This window comes from Pseudophryne corroboree, chromosome 4 (genome assembly GCF_028390025.1).
Source record: "Pseudophryne corroboree isolate aPseCor3 chromosome 4, aPseCor3.hap2, whole genome shotgun sequence".
NCBI lineage: Eukaryota > Metazoa > Chordata > Amphibia > Anura > Myobatrachidae > Pseudophryne > Pseudophryne corroboree.
Window position 1 is genome coordinate 256632412 of NC_086447.1, and position 18289 is coordinate 256650700.

Below are 18289 nucleotides of genomic sequence, written 5' to 3' on the forward strand. Positions count from 1 at the left end.
GCATCATCTAGTAGTTGCTGGCACGCAAAACACTTGAATTCCCCATAGAGGTGAGGAACTAGTGAAGGTCTCTTTCTTTCCAGCAGACTGCTGTCTCTAATGTATTAATAACTTTTTATTTATAAGACAACATAAAGTGTACAGTGTAAATCTATAAAACATTTCACCATAACAGAAAAATAGAGCATAAGTACAATGGGGATAATTCAGAGTTGATCGCAGCAGCAAATTTGTTAGCAGTTGGGCAAAACCATGTGCGCTGCAGGAGGGGGGCATATATAACATGTGCAGAGAGAGTTAGATTTGGGTGGGGTGTGTTCAAACTGAAATCTAAATAGCAGTGTAAAAATAAAGCAGCCAGTATTTACCCTGCACAGAAACAAAATAACCCACCCAAATCTAACTCTCTCTGCACATGTTATATCTGCCTCCCCTGCAGTGCACATGGCTTTGCCCAACTGCTAACAAATTTGATGTTGCGATCAACTCTGAATGACACCTCATGGGGGTCATTCTGACCCGATCGCACACTGTGCTTCCTCGCAGCTGTGCAATCGGGTCGGAACTGCGCATGCGCAACGGCCGCATTGAGCAGTCACGTCATTGCCCGGCGCCGGCCGTCCCCAGGCAGCGACGTCGCTAGCGAGGAAAGTGGTTGCAGCGGCGACCACAAGAAGATTGACAGGAGAAAGGCAGAAACGGGCGTCAACTCACCGTTTTCAGGGAGTGGTGAGTCCAACGCAGGCATGTCCAGGCGTTTGGAGGGCGGATGTCTGACGTCAATTCCGGGACCTGCATTGCTGGATCGATCGAACAGGGTAAGTAAATCTTACCCTGGCCTTGTTTTACAGGAAACCTTCTTTTGCATAGCATGGGTGCACAAGCTTTCACAGCCCTGCTATGCAGAAATATACACCCCCATATGCGGCGTCTAGTTGATCGCACGGGCAGCAAAACGTTGTTACGTGCGATCAACTCGGAATGACCCCCTATATGCAGTGGCATACTATAACATAAGAACAAGTACCAAACATTATCACACTACAGATGACGTCAGGGATGTCAGCAAGGGAGGAGTGGTTTAAGGCATTGTAAGAGTTGTGGCAGAATTAAAACTGGATATTGAAATACAAAGCATTGGTTAAATTTATGTTTTTCAACATTGAATATAAAACATTGTTTAGACCTAAACATTGGTACTGTAAGACCGATGTTAACCAATGCTTCTATTTTTTTATATTTTTTAATAAACTGGCTACCTAAGCATATAATACACTAATAAACTTCTGAAATGATAAATCATCCTTCGATTATGTTTATCTTGTTGGAGGCTTACAGTTTAGACACACACATATAATATATATGAGATATACAGTATATGTATATATATAGAGAGAGAGAGTGTGTGTCCGATTTTTTAAGGGCAAAACCCGCCCTGCCCTTTCTGCGGCGCCCTGCTAAAACAGCCGCCTGCTTCCTGCCCTCACAGCGCGGCATCCATTCACGCTGAGAGAGCGCTTGGGGGAAGCCCAGCACCTCCGTAGGTGCTGGGCACACCCCCAACAGTGACGCCGCCGGCAGCCCCCCCCCCTTTTTTACGTCTGTGGGCTGAACCGCCCACTTTTATTACCCGCAACGACCCCGCTCCCCTATTTTGCATGGCTGCCCCCCCTTTTCAGCGCACGCGCTTGTGCCCCTCTAGGTCCGGCGCCCTGCCCGGATTCTAGAGTAAACACTATATATATTATTTATATAAATACAAATACATATATATAATCTCCCAATGATAGAGTCACTCCTGGACTGCCAATCCGGTGAAGAAATTAAGGTGCTTTATAAAGCACCTTAATTTCTTCACCGGATTGGCAGTCCAGGAGTGACTCTATCATTGGGAGATTATGTCTGAGGTTGGCAAGCCTCTGGAGCGCACCCTGGCAAGTTAGTGCAATATCCTGTGGAGTGCCGGCTGTACAAGTTGGGTATATATATATATATATATATATAACTGTCCAACAATGAACGGCACTCAGAGTCAAAATGATGCAAAAAATTGTATTCCACGGTCAACGTTTCGGGGGACGGACCCCCGTCGTCAGGACACAACAGACACACAAAAACATAAAACACTTACCCTCCTAAATACCACAGTAGTCCCGCCGCCATCGTCCGTCATGTGCGCGCCCGCTACTCACTCTGCTTCCGCTCACGTCAGACACCCACTTCCGGAAACAGCCGTCACCATGGAAACCAGCAGCTTGCGGTTCACACAGAACCCGGCTGCAGACCATCGGCGGGAGGAGGCGCAGGCATAATCCACAGGGGAGGCTGGGCTGTCATCACTACGGGCAGGCAGGGACGTACACTGAAATAAAAACAAAGGAAAACAGCAATACATGATGAAAAAAGCAGCATTATCCGTAGGCATAAATCAATACAACAATAAGAAGATTACATAAATCAATGAAAAGAGATAAAGTAAACCCCAAGAGCACAAAACACCCCACATTACACAAGCGTATTCCAATTAATTTTTTCATTGAGCCCCCCAGGGGCGCAGGTACCCAATCTCAATATCCACTTAGTTTCTTTGACTAAAAGAGATTTAGCCCGATCACCCCCCCTCAAGCTCAGGGGAACGTGATCTATGATAAAGTACCGGAGTGACTCTAATGTGTGACCAGCATTTTTGAAGTGTTTAGCTACTGGTTGGTCAACCACTTTTCCTTCAAGCGTGAGTTTTATGGCCGATCTATGTGCCGCCATCCTCTCAGAAAACTTCCGAGTAGTCTGGCCCACATACATGAGCCCACACGGACAAACAATAATATATACGACAAATGTTGTTGAACAGGTTAAAACAAACCTGATGTCGTATATTTTGGAGCAATGGGGGTGTTTGAACGATCTACAGTTCAACATCAATTTACACGTGGCACACCCACTGCAACGATAGCAACCAGCAGGTTTGTAAGCTACATTAGGGGGCCTAGCGATACCCATCCCAGTAATATCTGTTCTAACAATTCTATCTTTGATGTTACGACCACGACGAAATGACATCAGAGGAGCAGTGTGGTTAAACACTTTGAGCTCTGGATCTGAGGACACAATAGGCCACAGTGCCCTAGTGGCTCTACTCACCCCTCCACTCGATGAGGTGAAGTTACAGGGGAAGGGAATCCTATTCTTAAGGTGTCGATCGGTCGGTGTCAGAAGAGATTGCCTAGACATACCTAAAACCTCCTGTTTCTGCCTCTCCAGCAAATCAGGATCATAACCCCTAGTTATGAAGTTATGAATTAAAGCATCCAGCTCATCCGGAACTCTCGAGGGGTCTGATGCTATTCTAGCTATTCGCATCATCTGTGAGCGAGGGAGCCCTTTCTTGAGGGGCTCAGGATGGTGGCTAGATGCTAATAAAAGCGTATTCCGATCAGTAGGTTTGTGAAAAACCTCCGTAGCCAAGCAGCCATTTTCAAGATGGATATTGACATCCAGAAAATGGATGTCTGTCATGCTGCACATCAATGTAAATTTAATTGGAGAATCGGAGTCATTGACCTCAGCAACAAATTTGACAAGAGCATCCCGTCCCCCTCTCCATAATAGGAAGATATCGTCTATATAGCGACAATAAAGAAGGATATTGTCACCAATAGACGAATTGGAGAAAAAAATACGTTTCTCGTGTTCAAACATAAAAATGTTTGCGTACGACGGGGCCACCGGGGACCCCATCGCACAACCCCTTAAGTACGTCTGTGAATAAAGGTTTCTGTGTATTTTTTGCCAAGAAATGGTGTGCAAAATTGGTACTACTTGCCTGGTTTAGCAGTGTATTGACAAGGACTCTTTTGGTTTGTTCCCAGTATTCTGTGGAGCTGTGAGATGAGGAATTTTCAAAGATGCACATCAATTTTTGACATGATCAGGGAAGCTGTGAATTCTTTGTCTGCAAGTTCTATGCCTCAGGGTGTCCTACTATAAGCACTAATGCTAAGGTGCTTAACACGTATATGATTATTTTCCAGACAAGCTATATTCCAGGTTGTATTGACCTTGATGATGCACTGTCTATATTTGATTTCTCAGCCTTTCTTCTTTTGGCTTCATACGCAGATCAAACCCCATGTCAATGCCTTTATCTGAAGCATGGACTTGATTAGAGCATTGGTGGTACCAATTATGTGGACTACTAATTGATTAACTTTTATCTTTCAGTTTTTGATGGATTTAAAGGTGAAGGAATATGCAGTAAGCTCAGTTGAGAAGCCTTATCTGGTATTATTTTTATCTGTTACCCTTGCATTGGCAGGTTATTACTAACGTTTTAAGAACAGCTGATAAAGGCTAAACTGTAAACTCAATACAGATCAAATTTGAATATATTGGAATGTGTAAATGAGGGACATTGAATTACCTCCACTGTAAATCAATCTTCCAAAATTTTTAGGCAAATGTTCTCTCTCTCAGGTACAGATGGTAGGTATGTCCTTAGCTTTCTGGAGAGGATTTCTTGACTCTTGGTTCTTGCCTAGGATCAAGCACTCTACATAAGAGCATAGGAGACAAAGGGTTAATACAGTGTTATTGTCGCAAAACATCAATATCTCAAAAAATATATGATCCAGATCACTACATCGGGAATTTCAAAAAATGTTATCTGCATCAGAATCCGGAGTCTTACCTCCGGTGGCAGGGTCCGGGGTCTGCCCGAACGATGGCTGGCAGTACCATGGCGGCAGAGGTCTGCTGGTGTGGTGCAGAGCTGCTCAGATGAGATCCCTCATCCTGGCGTGTCTGCAGTGATGGGGCCGCCATGCTGGAGACCAATTCTTGTAAAGCCAATGGAATTTGCTTTCTTGTTTCTCTCAGCCAATTGCAGGCAGGTTCCTCTTTTAAAAGGGGTCAGTTCAGCCTTGAACCTTTCCAGTGCTTTATGTTACTGCTTAAGTGCAGGTGCTTCAGCTCTGAGCTCCCCACAGGATTCTCTTGTGGTTATTATTTATAGCGCTTCAGGGGATCTTCAGCTCCACGGACCTGTCACCTCAGTTGTCTCCCACTGCACAACTGCCAGTGGTTACTCCAGTCCCGCTGTCCGCAGCTCGCCACTGCCAAACGGCGTCTTTGGTGGCTCCTTAACAGTAGAGGGAACCCTGGATTCTGTTTGTGTTTCTCAGCCACGTTTAGCAAGCATTCCTCATTACAGTCTCCATTCTTCAGTGTTCTTCAGTCTCGTTTATTGAACATCCATTTATCAAGTCTTCAAGTCCCCAGTGTTCTTTAGCCATGTTTAACAAGCATCTATCATTCCTGTCTTTATTCTTCAGTGTTCTTCAATCTCGTTAATTGAACATTCATTATTCAAGTCTCTAGTGTTCACTAACCTTGTGTATCAAGTCTCCATTATCCAAGTCTTCATTCATCAGTGTTGTTCAGTATTAAACATTCATTCTTGAGTCTTCAATCTTCAGTATTCTCCGCCCCCGCTGTACAAGCATTCATTTTTTAGTCTTCAAGTTCTATTCTTCAGGCGGCTCATCTTTCAACTCCGAAGTATATGAGAAAGAACTACATTCGGTCTCCTCGTTTCCTTTCTGCGGGGACGTTCGCTCTTTCAGCTGATGCCCCACAACTGGGGCAGATGTTACATGTGCCAAGAGGAGAGATTTAGATTTGGGTTGGGTGTGTTCAAACTGAAATCTAAATTGCAGTGTAAAAATAAAACGGTCTAACATTTGTGGGCTACATGCAAAAGATAGCCAGTATTTACCCTGCACAGAAACAATATAACCCACCCAAATCTAAATCTCTCTGCACATTATATCTGCCCCAGCTGCAGTGCAACATGGTTTTGCCCAGTTGTGGCTTTTTTGCTTTGCCAACAAACCCGAATCAAGCCCTCAGACAATTAGGAAGAGAAGACAGCAATTGTAGTACCATTATCGGGATGATTTAAAATATTTTGGCCACTCAATCTACATATAATTGGGGATTTGCTTTTTTTAATAGAAGATTACTATTTCCTGTGTAAGGATACAGTGGAATTTTTACAATACCTCTAGATGGCCTAACCTAGCCTGTATACCTATATTATCTGACATTACATTATAGATCATCTGGGGTTGTGCAAATTTGCTATTGTGATACAACCCATATCAGACAGACGGACAGTCTTAATATAATTCTTAACATGAGTGATTTTGCATATGTTGTTCTTTAGAATACTGTGGGGTTGGACTCCGCTTAATGTGTAAGCCGCTAGGGTATATGTATTATTGATACCTATTGAGCACTATATAAATATATATACATCACAGACTTTGATGTGACAGCCATTGCTGATAATAAATCCTGTTTTGTATGTCTACCACAGGAATGCTTTATGTACTGTGTAGCAGTCATAAGGATGCTCTCTATATTTTATGGTGGTCCCTCTGAGATGTTAAAAAAAGAACCATCAAATAAAAAATAGTTGCGCTTAAGGGTAGAAAAGGTAGAAACTAAGTGGATATTGAGATTGGGTACCTGCGCCCCTGGGGGGCTCAATGAAAAAATTAATTGGAATACGCTTGTGTAATGTGGGGTGTTTTGTGCTCTTGGGGTTTACTTTATCTCTTTTCATTGATTTATGTAATCTTCTTATTGTTGTATTGATTTATGCCTACGGATAATGCTGCTTTTTTCATCATGTATTGCTGTTTTCCTTTGTTTTTATTTCAGTGTACGTCCCTGCCTGCCCGTAGTGATGACAGCCCAGCCTCCCCTGTGGATTATGCCTGCGCCTCCTCCCGCCGATGGTCTGCAGCCGGGTTCTGTGTGAACCGCAAGCTGCTGGTTTCCATGGTGACGGCTGTTTCCGGAAGTGGGTGTCTGACGTGAGCGGAAGCAGAGTGAGTAGCGGGCGCGCACATGACGGACGATGGCGGCGGGACTACTGTGGTATTTAGGAGGGTAAGTGTTTTATGTTTTTGTGTGTCTGTTGTGTCCTGACGACGGGGGTCCGTCCCCCGAAACGTTGACCGTGGAATACAATTTTTTGCATCATTTTGACTCTGAGTGCCGTTCATTGTTGGACAGTTGTGTATTTTTGGTTCTGGCACCGGAGCAGCTGTATTAATCTAATTGGAGTGCCGGCTGCTGCTGGATCTATATATATATATATATATATATATATATATATATATAATTACACACACACGGCTGGATTAACTATGTGGCAGGTGAAGCTACAGTATAGGTCCACAGAATGTCTGGTTTATGTATGGTGGTATGGGCGAGTATTCCAGTCCACATTACCTACCAGCGTGGCCGCTCTGGTACCTGCCATGTGACAGATGAGTGTTACTAACCCATGTGCCGTCAGGGTGATCCACTCCTTCTCCTCCCACGGTTCCTAGTAACGTTGCCTCCGAGCAGGAGCGGTTCTTGGTGCGGGCAAGCAGTGCCTGCGCCCGGGGGGCGCTGCGGCCTGGGGGCGCGGCCGCAGGCACCGCCGCCTGCCCGCTCCCCCGGCTGCAGCAGACGCCGTGGGCTGTGTGGGCGTCCGCTGCAGCCGGCTCCAGCGACAGACACTAGAGGTCAGTATTGACCTCTAGTGTCAGTGCGGCGCTGCTATGGGAGAGACGTCATGACGCCTCTCCCATAGAGGAGCCGGCGGCCAGACGGAGCAGCAGCAGCGGTCGGGAGCGGGGCAGTGGTAAGTATTATTATTTCTCTGACGTCCTAAGTGGATGCTGGGGACTCCGTCAGGACCATGGGGAATAGCGGCTCCGCAGGAGACAGGGCACAAAAGTAAAAGCTTTAGGATCAGGTGGTGTGCACTGGCTCCTCCCCCTATGACCCTCCTCCAAGCCTCAGTTAGGTTTTTGTGCCCGGCCGAGAAGGGTGCAATCTAGGTGGCTCTCCTAAAGAGCTGCTTAGAGTAAAAGTTTTATTAGATTTTTTATTTTCAGTGAGTCCTGCTGGCAACAGGCTCACTGCAACGAGGGACTTAGGGGAGAAGAAGTGAACTCACCTGCGTGCAGGATGGATTGGCTTCTTAGGCTACTGGACACTAGCTCCAGAGGGATGATCACAGGTACAGCCTGGATGGGTCACCGGAGCCGCGCCGCCGACCCCCTTGCAGATGCTGAAGAGAGAAGAGGTCCAGAAACTTCTCAGTCTTCATGAGGTAGCGCACAGCACTGCAGCTGTGCGCCATTGCTCTCAGCACACTTCACACCAACGGTCACTGAGGGTGCAGGGCGCTGGGGGGGGCGCCCTGGGCAGCAATGAAAGTACCTATACTGGCTAAAAATACATCACATATAGCCTCTGGGGCTATATGGATGTATTTAACCCCTGCCAGGTTGTCAGAAAAACGGGAGAAGAAGCCCGCCGAAAAGGGGGCGGGGCCTATTCTCCTCAGCACACAGCGCCATTTTCCCTCACAGAACTGCTGGAGGGAAGGCTCCCAGGCTCTCCCCTGCACTGCACTACAGAAACAGGGTTAAAACAGAGAGGGGGGGCACTTATTTGGCGATATGATTATATATTAAGATGCTATAAGGGAAAACACTTATATAAAGGTTGTCCCTGTATAATTATAGCGTTTTGGTGTGTGCTGGCAAACTCTCCCTCTGTCTCCCCAAAGGGCTAGTGGGGTCCTGTCCTCTATCGGAGCATTCCCTGTGTGTGTGCTGTGTGTCGGTACTTGTGTGTCGACATGTATGAGGACGATGTTGGTGAGGAGGCGGAGCAATTGCCTGTAATGGTGATGTCACTCTCTAGGGAGTCGACACCGGAATGGATGGCTTATTTAGGGAATTACGTGATAATGTCAACACGTTGCAAGGTCGGTTGACGACATGAGACGGCCGGCAAACAAATTAGTACCTGTCCAGGCGTCTCAAACACCGTCAGGGGCTTTAAAACGCCCATTTACCTCAGTCGGTCGACACAGACACAGACACGGACACTGACTCCAGTGTCGACGGTGAAGAAACAAACGTATTTTCCTTTAGGGCCACACGTTACATGTTAAGGGCAATGAAGGAGGTGTTACATATTTCTGATACTACAAGTACCACAAAAAAGGGTATTATGTGGGGTGTGAAAAAACTACCTGTAGTTTTTCCTGAATCAGATAAATTAAATGAAGGCGCTCACACGCTTATCACAAGTGGCGTTACCGTCTCCAGATACGGCCGCCCTCAAGGAGCCAGCTGATAGGAGGCTGGAAAATATCCTAAAAAGTATATACACACATACTGGTGTTATACTGCGACCAGCGATCGCCTCAGCCTGGATGTGCAGCGCTGGGGTGGCTTGGTCGGATTCCCTGACTGAAAATATTGATACCCTTGACAGGGACAGTATTTTATTGACTATAGAGCATTTAAAGGATGCATTTCTATATATGTGAGATGCACAGAGGGATATTTGCACTCTGGCATCAAGAGTAAGTGCGATGTCCATATCTGCCAGAAGATGTTTATGGACACGACAGTGGTCAGGTGATGCAAATTCCAAACGGCACATGGAAGTATTGCCGTATAAAGGGGAGGAGTTATTTGGGGTCGGTCCATCGGACCTGGTGGCCACGGCAACAGCTGGAAAATCCACCTTTTTTACCCCAAGTCACATCTCAGCAGAAATAGACACCGTCTTTTCAGCCTCAGTCCTTTCGTCCCCATAAGGGCAAGTGGGCAAAAGGCCAGTCATATCTGCCCAGGGATAGAGGAAAGGGAAGAAGACTGCAGCAGGCAGCCCATTCCCAGGAACAGAAGCCCTCCACCGCTTCTACCAAGTCCTCAGCATGACGCTGGGGCCGTACAAGCGGACTCAGGTGCGGTGGGGGGTCGTCTCAAGAGTTTCAGCACGCAGTGGGCTCACTCGCAAGTGGACCCCTGGAGCCTACAAGTAGTATCCCAGGGGTACAGATTGGAAATTCGAGACGTCTCCCCCTCGCAGGTTCCTGAAGTCTGCTTTACCAACGTCTCCCTCCGACAGGGAGGCAGTATTGGAAACAATTCACAAGCTGTATTCCCAGCAGGTGATAATCAAAGTACCCCTCCTACAACAAGGAAAGGGGTATTATTCCACACTATATTGTGGTACTGAAGCCAGACGGCTCGGTGAGACCTATTCTAAATCTGAAATATTTGAACACTTACATACAAAGGTTCAAATCAAGATGGAGTCACTCAGAGCAGTGATAGCGAACCAGGAAGAAGGGGACTATATGGTGTCCCTGGACATCAGGGATGCTTACCTCCATGTCCCAATTTGCCCTTCTCACCATGGGTACCTCAGGTTCGTGGTACAGAACTGTCACTATCAGTTTCAGACGCTGCCGTTTGGATTGTCCACGGCACCCCGGGTCTTTACCAAGGTAATGACCGAAATGATGATTCTTCTTCAAAGAAAATGGACGATCTCCTGATAAGGGCAAGGTCCAGAGAACAGTTGGAGGTCGGAGTAGCACTATCTCAAGTAGTTCTACGACAGCACGGGTGGATTCTAAATATTCCAAAATCGCAGCTGTTTCCGACGACACGTCTGCTGTTCCTAGGGATGATTCTGAACACAGTCCAGAAAAGGGTGTTTCTCCCGGAGAAGAAAGCCAGGGAGTTATCCGAGCTAGTCAGGAACCTCCTAAAACCAGGAAAAGTGTCAGTGCATCATTGCACAAGGGTCCTGGGAAAAATGGTGGCTTCTTACGAAGCGATTCCATTCGGCAGATTTCACGCAAGAACTTTTCAGTGGGATCTGCTGGAAAAATGGTCCGGATCGCATCTTCAGATGCATCAGCGGATAACCCTGTCTCCAAGGACAAGGGTGTTTCTTCTGCGGTGGCTGCAGAGTGCTCATCTATTAAAGGGCCGCAGATTCGGCATTCAGGACTGGGTCCTGGTGACCACGGATGCCAGCCTGAGAGGCTGGGGAGCAGTCACACAGGGAAAAAATTTCCAGGGAGTGTGATATAGTCCGGAGACTTCTCTCCACATAAATATACTGGAGCTAAGGGCAATTTACAATGCTCTAAGCTTAGCAAGACCTCTGCTTCAAGGTCAGCCGGTATTGATCCAGTGGGACAACATCACGGCAGTCGCCCACGTAAACAGACAGGGCGGCACAAGAAGCAGGAGGGCAATGGCAGAAACTGCAAGGATTCTTCGCTGGGCGGAAAATCATGTGATAACACTGTCAGCAGTGTTCATTCCGGGAGTGGACAACTGGGAAGCAGACTTCCTCAGCAGGCACGACCTCCACCCGGGAGAGTGGGGACTTCATCGGGAAGTCTTCCACATGATTGTGAACCGTTGGGAAAGACCAAAGGTGGACATGATGGCGTCCCGCCTGAACAAAAAACTGGACAGGTATTGCGCCAGGTCAAGAGACCCTCAGGCAATAGCTGTGGACGTTCTGGTAACACCGTGGGTGTACCAGTCGGTGTATGTGTTCCCTCCTCTGCTTCTCATACCCAAGGTACTGAGAATTATAAGACGTAGAGGAGTAAGAACTATACTCGTGGCTCCGGATTGGCCAAGAAGGACTTGGTACCCGGAACTTCAAGAAATGCTCACAGAGGACTCATGGCCTCTGCCGCTAAGAAGGGACTTGCTTCAGCAAGTACCATGTCTGTTCCAAGACTTACCGCGGCTGCGTTTGACGGCATGGCGGTGGAACGCCGGATCCTAAGGGAAAAAGGCATTCCGGAAGAGGTCATTCCTACCCTGGTCAAAGCCCGGAAGGAGGTGACCGCACAACATTATCACCACATGTGGCGAAAATATGTTGCGTGGTGTGAGGCCAGGAAGGCCCCACGAAGAAATTTCAACTCGGTCGATTCCTGCATTTCCTGCAAACAGGAGTGTCTATGGGCCTCAAATTGGGGTCCATTAGGGTTCAAATTTCGGCCCTGTCAATTTTCTTCCAGAAAAGATTGGCTTCAGTTCCTGAAGTCCAGAAGTTTGTCAAGGGAGTACTGCATATACAACCCCCTTTTGTGCCTCCAGTGGCACTGTGGGATCTCAACGTAGTTCTGGGATTCCTCAAATCACATTGGTTTAAACCGCTCAGATCTGTGGATTTGAAATATCTCACATGGAAAGTGACCATGCTGTTGGCCCTGGCCTCGGCCAGGCGAGTGTCAGAATTGGCGGCTTTGTCTCACAAAGCCCATATCTGATTGTCCATTCGGACAGGGCAGAGCTGCGGACTCGTCCCCAGTTTCTCCCTAAGGTGGTGTCAGCGTTTCACCTGCACCAGCTTATTGTGGTACCTGCGGCTACTAGGGACTTGGAGGACTCCAAGTTGCTGGATGTTGTCAGGGCCCTGAAAATATAGGTTCCAGGACGGCAGGAGTCAGGAAAACTGACTTACTTTTATCCTGTAGGCACCCAAAAAACTGGGTGCTCTTGCTTCTAAGCAGACGATTGCTAGTTGGATGTGTAGTACAATTCAGCTTGCACATTCTGTGGCAGGCCTGCCACAGCCAAAATATGTAAATGCCCATTCCACAAGGAAGGTGGGCTCATCTTGGGCGGCTGCCCGAGGGGTCTCGGCTTTACAACTTTGCCGAGCTGCTACTTGGTCAGGGGCACACCCTGGCTGAGGAGGACCTGGAGTTCTCTCTTTCGGTGCTGCAGAGTCATCCGCACTCTCCCGCCCGTTTGGGAGCTTTGGTATAATCCCCATGGTCCTGACGGAGTCCCCAGCATCCACTTAGGACGTCAGAGAAAATAAGAATTTACTTACCGATAATTCTATTCTCGTAGTCCGTAGTGGATGCTGGGCGCCCATCCCAAGTGCGGATTGTCTGCAATACTTGTACATAGTTATTGTTACAAAAATCGGGTTATTATTGTTGTGAGCCATCTTTTCAGAGGCTCCGCTGTTATCATGCTGTTAACTGGGTTCAGATCACAGGTTGTACAGTGTGATTGGTGTGGCTGGTATGAGTCTTACCCGGGATTCAAAATCCTTCCTTATTGTGTACGCTCGTCCGGGCACAGTATCCTAACTGAGGCTTGGAGTAGGGGCATAGGGGGAGGAGCCAGTGCACACCACCTGATCCTAAAGCTTTTACTTTTGTGCCCTGTCTCCTGCGGAGCCGCTATTCCCCATGGTCCTGACGGAGTCCCCAGCATCCACTACGGACTACGAGAAATAGAATTATCGGTAAGTAAATTCTTATTTTTTTTTGTGTGTGTGTGTGTTTGACTGGGGGCACAGCAACAGGAGGCACAGCAGCAGAGGGCACAACAGGGGGCACAGCAGCAGAGGGCACAACAGGGGGCACAGCAGCAGAGGGCACAACTATTGGGGGCACAGCAACAGGAGGCACAGCCAGGTGTAGTTGGATTAGCTATCATTTCCTTGGAAGCAGCAATGATAGTGCTGTATGGTGATGCAGCAGGAGACATCTATTACACGCAGAAACGGCATAAGACTGTCAATCAAAGACAGTCTGAAGCCAGCAGCGTCCTATGCCGCAGGACCTGTTCGTGAACGTGCAGAACAAGTCCAGTGCATATGCAAAATACCTAAAAGCGGTACTTTGCACTGGAGGTGCCAACCACACCTGAATATCCCCCATTCTGTAGCCCTTGACTGATAGTGAATGCACTAATGCAGCAATTACTTGACAGCTGTAGAGAACTGTTCTGTGTGCTTGTACCTTTACCCAAATTTTTCTGTATGACAGTAAACTGCCTGCACACTGCAACACCGCCAGTGGCACAGGGCACTAACGTGCCAGTGAGTACAGTGCTGCCCCTCTGCCCACCTAACATCTTTCTAGTGTGCAGGGTCGTGCCCCTTCCCCACCCCCCAGATGTGGAGGGGACGGACAGCACAATGCAGGACATACAGATGGGGATGGGGGGGGGGGGGGGGGAGGGTGGATAGCACAATACAGAACATGTCAGTGGGGGGCTGCACAATACAGGACATAAAGATGGGGAGGGAGTGGACAGCACAATGCCGGACATATCAGAGTAGAGGACAGGATGGGGCAAAGTGGGGGCGGAGCATGAAGTGACTCTGCATATGCATACCCTCCAACATTTTACACATGAATACCGGTACAAATTAGGAAAGGGCCACGCTCCCTTTCCTATACTTTCAATGTTAATTTGGAGAGTCAGACATTGGTACAAAGCCCTTTTTGGCAGGTACAGACCATAAAAAAAGATACTGTACCTGCCAGAAAGGTACAGTTGGAGGGTAAGCATATGCTGGGTCCAATAACTTAGTTTATGTGTATATATAATATAGACACCCTCAACATCACTAATCACACCCCTCTGCATAGTTCACACACCCTGTTGTAGCACACAGTAGGTCTATCTATCGTATGCAGTTATGTTGCCCATACAATTGTGCAATGCCCTGTGACGCGACATCGCGGGGCATCGCTCTGGCAGTTCAGGTACGATGGAATCACACCTGAACTGCCAAAGTGATTACCATGCGATAAATTGCATGGTAATCACGTGATGGGCACGTCACCGCCAGTGCTATATATTGCATGTGTTTAAAAAAACACATGCGATCGCACTGTGATTCGATAAATATTAAGTGCAGCACATAATATCATGAGACGCGAGATTCGAGCGGCGTTCCCGCGCATCGCGTCACATGGTACCTAAAATGTGCATACAAACCTTCAGTTTATCTCACAGATGCGGTTGAAATCGAAGGATTGTACCGGATATTTATCAAGTGTATGGGCTACATAACATTGTCACTCACTGCTGGATTCCCAATAGCTGACAACTAGCCCACCCACAGTCCTATGTGCTGCTGCTGAATGAGAATGCACATAGGGGGTAATTCCAAGTTGATCACAGCAGGAAATTTTTTAGCAGTTGGGCAAAACCATGTGCACTGCAGGGGAGGCAGATATAACATGTGTAGAGAGAGATAGATGTGGGTGTGGTGAGTTCAATCTGCAATCTAATTTGCAGTGTAAAAATAAAGCAGCCAGTATTTACCCTGCACAGAAATAAAATAACCCACCCAAATCTAACTCTCTCTGCACATGTTATATCTGCCTCCCCTGCAGTGCACATGGTTTTGCCCAATTGCTAAAAAAAAATCCTGCTGCGATCAATTTGGAATTACCCCCATAGTGAAGACTGCTATCTAAACGACTCCCGCAACTACGGCTTGTTACTAATTGGCATTTGTCCAATAGACGGGTATTCCCGTAAGAGCCGTATGGCAGTGAGTATCGTCTGCTCCAATTACACACACCATGGATTACTATATGAAAAAACACTCCTGCAACTACGGCTTGTAACTGATTGGCATTTGTCCAATAGACGGGTAGTAATCCATGGTGTGTGTGTGTAATTGGAGCAGACGATACTCACTGCCATACTGGTCTTACGGGAATACTGAGGTGCAGGAAGTCTCCGGAAGCAGCCTAGCTTGTCCGTGAATGTCAGGCACGCCCCCAGAGTTATGAAAACAGGATGTCCCATGAGGCCACACTTCTTCTCCCTGAGGTCATGCCCCCTCCCTCTTATGTCACGCCCTCTTTTTGGTCCTGCACGTGGATTATATTCAGTACACCAGGTGTCACGACCTTAGTGATGCCACAGGGTACCCCTATAGCTACAATGCCACCTCTACTTACCTCCCAGTGCTTTCCACTACCACCACTGCACATATCTGTAGGTGCGATCTCCAACACATAGCACCTGCATTAACCCACTCCTTGCTGGATGTGTATTATACTGCATGTTCATGCATTGTGCTGCTTTAACCCTCTCACATCTTACTGTTTTACCTGGTTAATTAACAAATCCCTGGTTAAAATATTAATTGTGTGGACTAAACTCCATCACACATGGCTGACACCTATGGGTCTGGAAATAACAATACTAATATTACAGCTGTAACAACACGGAATAAAAGGATCTGAGTAGGTGCATAAAAGATCTTTATTTATACCATGGGAGAAAATGTACAAATGCCTCTGGAGCTGTCTCTGGGGTGGGCTGGAGGCCGGCCAGTGGTATCTGTAGTTCTTGCTTGAGCGTCCTGGAGGCAGACCCATGGTCTCTGGAGCACCTATAGGATGGCCAGCAGTATCTGGTGGGGCTGAAGGCTGGCTAACATTCTCTGGAGCATGCTGAAGCTTGACCAGTGGTTTCTGAAGAGGGATGGAGGCAGGAATGTGGTCTCAAGCAGGCCTGAGGCTGGCCAGCGATCTCTGGAGCTCCATGGAGACCAGGCAGTAATGTTTGCATGTTTTGCCTCTCCGGTGTAATGGGCTCCTAAACATCAAATTCACCATTCTCCAGGTCCCTCTCACGATCCAGGTTTTTCCATTTGTTCACACACCAACGTATTAAAGCATAAAAGCAACCTGCCAATAGCCCAGTAATGATGCCACCTACCAGGATGATCAGAAGTCGTTCTTTTAGTGTGAGTGTTTCACGCACTAGAGTAAGTGGTCTTTTGCGTCCCTGTGTTATTGCCGCTTTCACCATTTGGCTCCTTGCGACAAGCTGCTCGGTGTTGAGACTGGCAGCCTTAGGGTTCCGCACCTTTAAGCCAAAATCCAGGCGTTGAACTAGCTTCCTTTCTTTCTTGCTGTAGATGTCACAGCGATACGTCCCAGCATGACTCTCAAGGACGTATGGAAACTCCACCATGTAACCCCCTAACTTTATAGGGTTGAAGGCCTCATCCTCCGTTGTCATTCTTCCCCTGGCTACTCTCCAATAAAAGTCCAAGGTCTCTGGGTCCATTTTAGATTCCACTGGATCGAAACAGGTCATATTAAAGGAATCCCCAACAGTCCTGGTGTATGTTCTCAGGCCGCACATCCAGCTGATCACGCACTCAACGGCCACCTTTTCACAGTCAATATGCATGCCATCCTTGTCGACTATGCATCTGCTCTCAATCCTCGTGCCTATTCCGCAGCTTGTACTACATACGGTGCTCTCCACTATCATCTTTGCAGAGATTCCTTTCAGTATCGCTGGGATAGTCACATACCTTATCTTTTCCAAAGGTCTCTCCTCAGGCCGGCACAGCCCAAATATGATAAATAAGAGAGGTAGCAATGCCAACATCTCTGTAAACGCACACAACGATCAGTACAGTTATAGCCTGTAATGAGCCAAACTTGTGTCTGAGTGAGAGATGGTAAGTCCCCAGCATTTACTGTACGGAGACCCATTATTACATCATCATGACAGCTAACAGAGGTACTGTAGCAGAGAGCCATTATTACATCACAATGGTAGCTTACTGGGGTAGCTCCTGTGCATGGGACAGAGTCAGGTGATTACACCCAGTAATAACACAAAGAAAAACGGGGTTGTGTCTGTAAGGTGCACTCTTTAATATAAAATTCTACTTTTATTAGTTCTCATTTTAAAATGTACTATGACAAATGCAAATACAGTAGCAAAATAATATTTAAACCGATTAGTTGTTACAGAATGTGCTCCAAGATAGAAAAAGTAAAAGAAATAATTAAAAAAGAAAAAATGACGGCACCGATCCCAGATATCAAAAAGTCACAAATTTGTATAAATATCTATTATTCCCTTGATATCATCTATTTATGATTGGTCTTTATATAATGATTTGTTATTTTATGTTCTTAAATAAATTGTCTTCCATAAGCTTGTGTCCGTGTGTGTATTATTATAAACCAGCAGTACTAAGGCAGGTTATAAATATATATCTAATGATTACTTCAGATTCCTTTCTATAAATCGGGTATTTAATAAGACTTTATTTGTCAGGTCTAGGAACCATTTTGCAAACTATGGTGGTCATTCCGAGTTGTTCGCTCTGTAATTTTCTTCGCATCGCAGCGATTTTCCGCTAACTGCGCATGCGCAATTTTCGCACTGCGACTGCGCCAAGTAAATTTGCTATGCAGTTAGGATTTTTACTCACGGCATTACGAGGTTTTTTCTTCGTTCTGGTGATCGTAATGTGATTGACAGGAAGTGGGTGTTTCTGGGCGGAAACTGGCCGTTTTAAGGGAGTGTTTGAAAAAACGCTACCGTTTCTGGGAAAAACGCGGGAGTGGCTGGAGAAACGGAGGAGTGTCTGGCCGAACGCTGGGTGTGTTTGTGACGTCAAACCAGGAACGACAAGCACTGAACTGATCGCACTGGAAGAGTAAGTCTCGAGCTACTCAGAAACTGCACAGAGAAGTCTTCTCGCAATATTGCGAATCTTTCGTTCGCAATTTTGATAAGCTAAGATCCACTCCCAGTATGCGGCGGCTTAGCGTGTGCAAAGCTGCTAAAAGCAGCTTGCG

The 18289-nt window shown here is 46.9% G+C and overlaps 1 protein-coding gene across 7 annotated transcripts in view; it reads left to right on the forward strand.

Annotated features, from left to right (window-relative positions):
• Window positions 1-18289, forward strand: part of MED12L (mediator complex subunit 12L) — a 1138385-nt gene that overhangs the window by 1090639 nt on the left and 29457 nt on the right. The window contains exon 45 of one of the 7 annotated variants that reach the window (XR_010175887.1): window positions 6724-6954. The exons of the other annotated variants lie outside the window; for them this stretch is intronic. The gene's annotated coding sequence lies outside the window, so the exon portion shown is untranslated. The remainder of the gene's footprint in view (window positions 1-6723; window positions 6955-18289) is intronic. 7 annotated transcript variants of the gene reach the window in all.